Raw genomic sequence first — 9,063 nt, 5'->3', positions numbered from 1 at the left:
CCCCCGCCGGCCTCTCATTCCTACTGGCTTATTTTCAGGAATGGATAATGTTGTTTATTTGTTCAGCCAAATATTTGGTCTGGGAATTTACCGTGAAATTCTGTGAATTGCATATACCTAGTTAACAAAATAGTCCTAATGCCACAAATGTTAGCCTGGAAAACAAGGAGCTGTGGCCAGCTTTAACTCTTTAAAATCTGCTGGAAAGCACAGTCCTAGGGTCTGGGGAGATAAGGAGTGTGTGGAGGCTGAGCTAGGCTTTATTAGTTTATATTTATGCCTTATGTTAGGCCCAGTACCTTATGGAAGTTGTAGAGTGGCCCTTGGCATTGCTTTGGGATCTGCCATTTCCCATCTTCCCCCTTTACAACCGTACCCCCTACCCCCACCCTGGAGTAATGTTCCCATTGCTTAAAGAAAGACGGGGAGGGAGAATCGCCCTTGAGGACTTCAGCAAAGACGTAACCACATCAGAGGCACTGCTTGGTCGATTCCTGCCCAACCCTTAAACTGGAACCGGCTTCCTAGGAGCTTAAGAGCGAAAACAAAACAAAACAAAAAGAGGGGGAAACGCATCAAACATTCCCTTGCTTTCGTTGCATAATTTGCTCAGAACCTGCCAGGTGACCTGCTGACTTTGTTTTCTCTGTCTTGACCATGCTTCATTCCACCACCCCCGCTAGCCGCCCGGCAGCGCCACACTGAGAGTGCTCCGCGCGTCCCGGGGCGCTGGCAGACCCCAATAATCACCCCCGGCCTTGGACAGACGTCAAGATCCGGCCCTGAGGCCCCGCCTCTCGCCGGCTCCAGGCGCTCCCCGGCCGCCGACGGCGGCGGCGGCGGCGGGGGCACCAGGGGGCGTCCTCCCCTCCGGGGACTAGCGGGGATCATGCACCTGGCGGCTGTCCGGCGCTGTCCGCCGTGGGCGTCCTACGCGGACCCTTCCAAACTGCCAACTGCAGTTTCAGGTCCCCCACTCGAGGTGAAGACCAGTCCAGCTCAGCTGCCCACGGGGCCCCGGCGGCCCAGGTGAAGCTCTACGGAGACAGACGGATCTGATTAGCACACGCTGGTCCTTAGGGCGGTTGCTCGGCATATTTAACATGAAATGGGGTCAAACGGCCGCGCAGAATCCTGGAGTCTGGAGGGAGACTCTCTGGGGTGGAGAGGTATAAGAGGAGTTGACATCTTTAGGGGACTTCTGTGGGGCAGAGAGCGGGAATTCCGCAGCCAGCCTCTCTTGTCACCTAGTGCATAGTGGCCCCACTTGTTGGAGTGATTGAACCATGGCATGGATGGCATAAGCAAGTAGGGGACAGACCTACTTACTGACTGAGGGTCTGACCTGCAGACAGGCTTTAAGGCCTAGCTGGTCTTAGCCTCTCAGAGTTCATGCAGAGCCCCAGGCCTTGGCTAAACTGCTACCTGACCCCCTTCCCCAAACTTTGCCGGAGGAGGGGAACAGGAGAGGCTGAGAATGTGCCAGAGGAGTTGGCAGATTTCTTGCAGAAAAGAAGTGCCAAGCCTATAATACATAACCATAGCACTTCTGCTGACCTCCTCTGGCCTCTGGTCCAAGGACTCCATGGGTGCCAGACGCCTTCCCCTTCTACGTGAACCCAGAGAAGGAGAATAAAGCTTTACTGAGGCCTACTTCTCCAGACTGTCTTCAATGATACTTCTGCTTCCACACAGAGCAATTTTATAAACGATTCACACATTATTTTTTACTTATTTAAAAAATGATTATTATTGTGGTGTCAGGATTGGAACCCAGGGCCTCTGCATGCTAGGCAAGTACTCTGTTACTGAGTATACCACCAGCCCCATACATTATCTTTTAAAAATGCAAACACAACACAACAAAACAAACAAGCAACAACAACAACTAAAGCAACATTGGTGACCTTACATTACCTGAGAATCAGAAGGCTATTAGTATTCTCCAGAAGAATTTAGGATAATTGATGGAATGCCAAGTTAGAATTGATGCAGAGTTATGCAGGCTTACCATGTGATACAAACTAGCACAATTCAGAAAAGTATAACTGAAAATAAATTCAAAAGTGGTTAGAGGGGTGACCCAGGTGTGATACCAAGGGTCACATTTCCTTATTATGCATTAAAAGAGTTCAGAAGTATGATGCTCTCCAGTAGAGAAAAGTGGCTGGTGAAAATTAGGAGAAAATTTGGAATGCTCTAATGTTAAAACAAAAGAACATGACACAACATACACAAATTTTGAAAAAATAAGTCAAAAGTTCAAGGTTAATTCTCGAAAAGTATTTCTTTTTTTTAAACTGAGGAAGCCATTTGAAATTATCATTCATAAGTCACTTAATGTACTAACTGTAGTGAGTTCCAATTGTCTCTGCTTTTTCTCTCTAAAACATTCTTTAAAAATCCTGGATGAAAATATAAATGTTGTACAGTACCCTGATGAGATCAAGTAATTTAGAAAGTATAATTCTATAGGATTCAGAAATGTTTACTTTAAAAATGTGAAAAATGTTTTCTGTGAGAAGAGGAAGACAAGATGGAACAATAATTTGCTGAGTTGTATTACTAATGAGAATTTCTGAAGTCCAGCTTTCAGTCAGTTTTGCCACATTTTCTCAAGAAGAGATCTCGATTGCTCTTAATTTTTTGTAACTTGATTTCTAGCAAAAATATTTTAAAACTACAACAAAGCTTCTGTGCCCCAAATCCTTGGACTCCATAGCCAAGCTGCAAGTAGACTGTAGTTTTACATAGTTTCATTATAGACTTAGCAATTTTTCCAGTTGTATTAATTGAAGCCTTAGCCAGATAATTCTCTAAAAGTCCAAATCACACTGATTTTATTTTTATTTTTTTTCTTTCTTTTTTTTTTTATTATTAGTTGTTCAAAACATTATCACACTGATTTTAAACCATTAGACTTGTTTACTCCTGTAATTTCTCTCTCCCTATGAGACCAGGGACCAACTCAATCTCACTCATAGTTGCCCAAGATATAGTTAAGAAAATATACAACTCAGGCTTCATGCTGATTTAATCTTTTAATCTTTGTTATTTGCATTTTCAAAGCAGTTTGTGTCTGAGATAGGGCCTGGGGGAAGAACCCACAGATAAGTCTGGAAATACAGACTGACTGACTTTCCAAGTGTACTTACTTTAGTTTTCTATTGATTATTATGCAAAAGTAGTAAAATATTCTTTTTAAAGGATAACAAAAGGTACGGTTAAGGCTATAATTAGAGTTCTTGGAATCCAGACATGATTCAAAAGTAGAAGAATGGCTATCTTTTGAGAACTACCTTAAAAATTTCCTTTAATTGATCAGCAAGTTATGTAGCCTGAAGTGTTAACTTCATTTCCAGAAAGCTCAGACCTGAGTATCTAATGTCCATTTGCAATTCCTCATTCCAATTGGTTTCCACAACTCTGTCTTTTCTTCTTTTGTTTCTAATCTTTAACAAAATGACATTATAAAGAAAAAAACTTTATGAGAAAGTAAATTCATTTATAGCCTCATCATCCTAAAACAATTACTTAGGCTTTCTGTTTCTTTCATGTAGCTATTATTTTATATTTTATTTTTCTTAATTTCAGATCAATAGTATAACCTTAACATATTGTGACTCCTAAATGTGTTGGTTTATACTTATGTTAAGGTGGATCATGTCCACTCTTTTGTAAGAAAGTAGATTGGGCATAAAATTTAAATTACTAATCTGAGGCAATTTTAAACATCCTGACTATCATATCAGGAGTGTGTGCATCATGTCCAAATCTTATTCAGATTCATATTGACTTCTTATGGTTTAGCCTATGCACAGTGGCCCCTGTACTAAACAGAATGCTTCTTTGTATGCCTTCAGTAACCTGAACATCCCATGCTCTGACATTTTTGTTAACAAAGCATATCAGACAACTTGTATCCACATGATTTTGTCATCTTGGTAATATGTTCCTTCCCTGGAGAAAGTCAACTGACCCACAGAGGGAGAAACACACCAAAGGATCTCTGCCTCATACACACTTTGGTCCCTGGACCACATCCCTGTCCCTTCTTTTCTTGCTCTGATTTCTCCTCCTGGTTTTCTTGGGAATTGAGGGTGGTGGGAAAGAAAGGCAGAAGTATCTAAACACAATAATTACCAAATTGAAACCTATTTAAATGGTTCAGTTAACTAGGCTCAGACTGACCTTGACACTTTCAACCTTCAGACTCCAGTTGGTTGGTATCGGACACAAATGTGGAGTTGCTGAGTGATTTCCACATGCTTCCTTTGTGTACCTTAACCAGGGCAGACAAAAGATGTTTTTCCAATGGGACTCACCCTGACCCTGGAAGAAGCAAGCTAATCTTAGGCGATTTGGGGTTTTTAGGGCACTGAGGACTTTCAGAGCATGGAGAAGTCATTTGTTCAATGGTACCTTAAAAGAGTTTACCTCCAAAAGGTGAGTTCCTTTTACTGTCTTGAGTCCTTTACTTCCTTTGAAATCAGATTTGTTATTTGCATAGCAAAGCATTCCACTTAGCTGGAAAGGAGGGACTGGGAACTGTTAACCGGCAAAGTCCCTTTTCCCACAGTCTTTCAAAACTTAGCAGTGTGGTAAGTGGGTTTGATCAATCTTTCCCCTCCCTAAACCCCAAAACTTCAGGCTATTTTGCTCATTATCTATCTTGAGATTGACTAGCTTTTCCAGATCGAAGAGCTGTAGGATTTAGCAAATAGCTGCTGAAAGCACAGTTTTGCTAACATTGTTTGCTTTGGCGAGTTGGTGTAGACTTACAGGTGAAAACTGCAGGAGACATCAAACTTCATCAACATCCCCCTTCCTCTTCACTGACAGTGCTTTTTATTTTTTAAATACATAACCCAAATAAATCAGGGAGGAGATTTCTAAAATGGTGATGATACTTTGCATGGGAATGATACAAACTTATCTTGATATTATGTTTGCCACTGTTTCTTCTATCTAAACTCATCTATACACTCTGAGGGCCTACTCGATGTGTAGGTTATTGTTTGTTTGGTTGTCACTTAGCCATTCTCCAGAACTTGCTCATAATTTATTTTAACCAAATGTGGCCCACCTTAGAGACCCAACAACATAAATAAAGGGGACTTTTCAGCATTTTAGAAGATTGAACACTCTGGGTTTCTAATTAGTACATGGTCTACTGGTAGTCTTTTTATCATCTATTATTTCCAAGTCAGGAGATCAGTCACAGGAATCTGAAGGAAGAAACCAAACCTTTAATGAGCTCGGTTGATAAGTAGGGCAATTGCAAAAATATAAAAGGTTTGCAGTTAGAAGATAAGCTGTGACTTAAGTAAACTGTTACTTTTTTTTTATTGGTGCATATTAATTAAACAAAATGATGAGTTTCATTGTGCTATACTCAAATATACATAAAAATGAATTTGACCATTTTAGCTCCCCAGAACCTCCCCTCTGGCCTCCCCCAGACTGCCTTACTTCACCCTAAAGTTCTCCCTTCCACTTTCATGGCATTTTTTTGAAAACTGTTACCTTTTAAGCATTTGTAGGAGAATCCTCTTTCATCTATATCTCCCTATGATCACTAATGTCACATGCTCAAGTCATAGTGGCCTGAAAAAAGTTAATTTAGGAAAATGTTGCAGGAAGAGAATGACAGGCAGAAGAAAATGGCCTGGACCTATCCTGTAGTCCACTGAGAAAGTTTCTGGATTTCTCTAGGAGATGCATGGCTTGAGGGTGGGAGAGGGTCAGGAAGAGGCTTCTATTTCCTCTAGGGTAATTTACACTTAGTTATAGTTATGGTTGTCCATAACTAAGTGCAAACTTTTAACAGAATTTTGAACAGAACAGAATAGTATCTACTAAGATAAACATGAATATATAAAAAATTGTTTTTACCCCTGTGTTGTAATGCTGGGATACTGGTTCTGATCCTTCCTTCCTTCCTTCCTTCCTTCTTTCCTTCCTTCCTTCCTTTCTTTTTCTTTTTTTTTATCTATATATAAATATATAGATAAACAGGAGTTTGACCATTAATGGGAAAATTGTTATAATGAAAATGAAAATGCCCCCTAGGCTAATTTAATACAATACCAACTAAAAATCTCCTTAAAAAGTACTTTATGGAACTTGAAGATATTCAAATGAGCCAGTACATGGGAAAGAATAGATTAGCCTTCGATGTATAAAAATGATACTTTATAAAGATCTTTGTTATTAGGTTATTAGAGAGAGAGGCAGAGCAGATATCAGTGGAATAAGCAAATAGCCAGGAGATATATTTAAAATATTATTAGCACTTAACATCTGACAAGCTAGGAGAAATGCAGCATAGGAATACCAACAAATACTACTTTGTTAAATGGATATCATGCAAAAGTGATTTCATGTAGATGAGTAACTTTACAATAAACTTCAGAAATGTCTAAACATATTAAAGAGTTAACTGTATTTTAAAGTATGGGAAACCATAGTTTTAGGAATAGGAAAATTGAATCGCCCAATTCAGGAGACTGAGGTAGGAGGATTGCAAATTTGAGGCCAACCTAGGCAATTTAGCAAGACCTTGTCTCAAAAGACCAAAAGGGCTGGCCATGTACCTCAGTGGAGCACCACTGGTTCAATTCCTAGTAACACACACCCACATACACACACACACACACACACATACTCACATACACACACATGAAAAAAATAGAATTGCCTATTTTTCAATGTATTGCAGAAGTGTGTATTGAGTCTACGAAAGAAATGAGGGGATTATTAGCAGTAAAGAGACTAGATTTTTAGGGCTGGGGATGTGGCTCAAGCAGTAGCGCACTGGCCTGGCATTGCGCCCGGTGCGGGGTTCGATACTCAGCACCACATACAAATAAAGATGTTGTGTCCGCCGAAAACTAAAAAATAAATATTAAATTCTCTCTCTTTCTCTCTCTTAAAAAAAAAAGAGAGACTAGATTTTATAATCAGAAATTTAAAAAAATTGTAAGAAAACATATATAAAAAGCAAACTCCAGAATATGAATTACGATAAGTTCTTGATAAATATTAACTACAATATTAACTACAAAACACAAATTATGAATATAATTCAAGGTCACATGAAAATTTATAGTCAAAGTTACTGAACAGATGCTTTAGAGCAGAGGTTGGCACAGTTTTTCCATACAGGGCCAGATGGTAAATATTTTAGGGTTTGTGGATCACAGGTCTCTCTCTCTCTCTCAGTTACTTAACTCTTTGGTTATAGCATAACAGCAGCCACAGAAAATAGTAGATGAATGCAGGTGGCTGTGTCTCAATAAAACTTTATTTATGGATGTGAGCATTTGAATTTCATGCAGTTTTTTACATGTTATAAAATACTTTACTTTTGATTTTAAAAGGCTATTTAAAATTCTTAGTTGGTAGGCTATACAAAACCAGGTGGGGGCTGGATTTGGCCAGCGAGCTATAGATCACCACCTCTTGTTTGGATCTCTGTTCCCTGAGGCATTTTCCTTGAAACACATCTTAAGAACTCCTGTGTGAAAGGATGCTATGAGGAAATGTGCTTGGGAAACCCTGGGATCTGTATCATCCAGTTGAAAATTTACACAGAACTTTCACATTTTAAAGACGTCCTGAAATTCCACAGGGAGAAACCTGCTTGAATTTGGTCAATCCAATTTAGACTCAGTAACCCCTTTTTGTCCCACAGATTTTTAACTCTGCAAGGCCTATGCATGGTTTGGCCCTTGCCTATCTCTCTGATGGTACTGTCTCTTTTTGCTTTGTTAATTACATTCCAGCCACACAGGCCTTCTTTTTGTTCTTGAACCAACCTGTACATTCATTCTTGTCTTGGATGGTCTTCTGTCTCCTCTGCATAAAATGTTCCTTTGCAAGATCCTCACAAGTGGCTGTCCTAGTGATCAGGTTTCAACTCCATTGTCTCCTCCTCTGTGAAGCCTTCTCTGTGCTATTCTAAAACAGTTCCCTCCTTCTAGCATGTTCAACCACAGGATTCAGGTTTTTTTTTTTTTTTGGTTCTTTTTAGACTACCAGGGATTAAACCCAGGGGTACTTAACCACTGAGCCACATTCCCAGACCTTTCTAATATTTTATTTAGAGACAGAGTCTCGTTGAGTTGTTTAGAACCTTGCTAAGTTGCTAAGGCTGGCTTTGAACTTGAGATCCTCCTGCCTCAGTTGCTTGAGCCACTGGAATGACAGATATGTCCCACTTGCTTGCCTATAGTTGTTTTCTTCATTGAATGTTTATGAAATTTCCTCTCTATATCTGTGTTTGTTTATGTATAATGTATCATCTCTATAATGAAAGTTCCATGAGGGTGGGGACAGTGCTCTTTTTTGTCTTTGCTAGATTATTCTGTCCCTAGCAAAAGTGTCTGCCATAGAAAATAAATGTAATATAATTTTATTCAGACAGATTGCAAGAGACAGAGAATGAGAGAGAAGGAAGGGAGGGAGAAGGAGAAGAAGAGAGAAAAGAGTTCACAGATTATATTTCGCATTTGGAGAAATGCTCTATCATAACAAAGAAAACACAAGTGTTAAATTATCACTTGAAAAAATGTACAATGTTACTAGTAGTTACAATGCAAATTAATAAAACTTAAAGTTTATATTGCAACTCAAACAAAGGTTATTCTAAATAGCTCACATAATCACACCCATCAATTATTGAAGTTTCTGGAAATGCTTTCATTTATTTGTTTTCTGGAGCATGAAAACTAAAAGTTCCTTATAATCTTTGACATTTTGGGGAATATATGTCATATGAATAATCTGAAGAGGAAAACAGTTTTTTTTTATCAGTAAATTGATATCAATCCTGGTTATAATAGCAATAAATTGGAAAAAAATTTCTATGCTATTGAAAATGGCAATAATGAAAATTATATCAGTAGCTGAATTTGTGTTTATCAAGCAATATTAAATTAAAAGAGCACGACAACAAAATTTGTGCCTTTGATTTTACTCATATAAAAACATGCACTCATATGCTAAACAGCTAGAGATTGCAATAAAGAGATTGCAATAAAGCAAATTAAATTTTATTTG

This window comes from Marmota marmota, unplaced genomic scaffold, assembly GCF_001458135.2.
Source record: "Marmota marmota marmota unplaced genomic scaffold, marMar, whole genome shotgun sequence".
NCBI lineage: Eukaryota > Metazoa > Chordata > Mammalia > Rodentia > Sciuridae > Marmota > Marmota marmota.
This window is presented reverse-complemented; position numbering follows the sequence as displayed.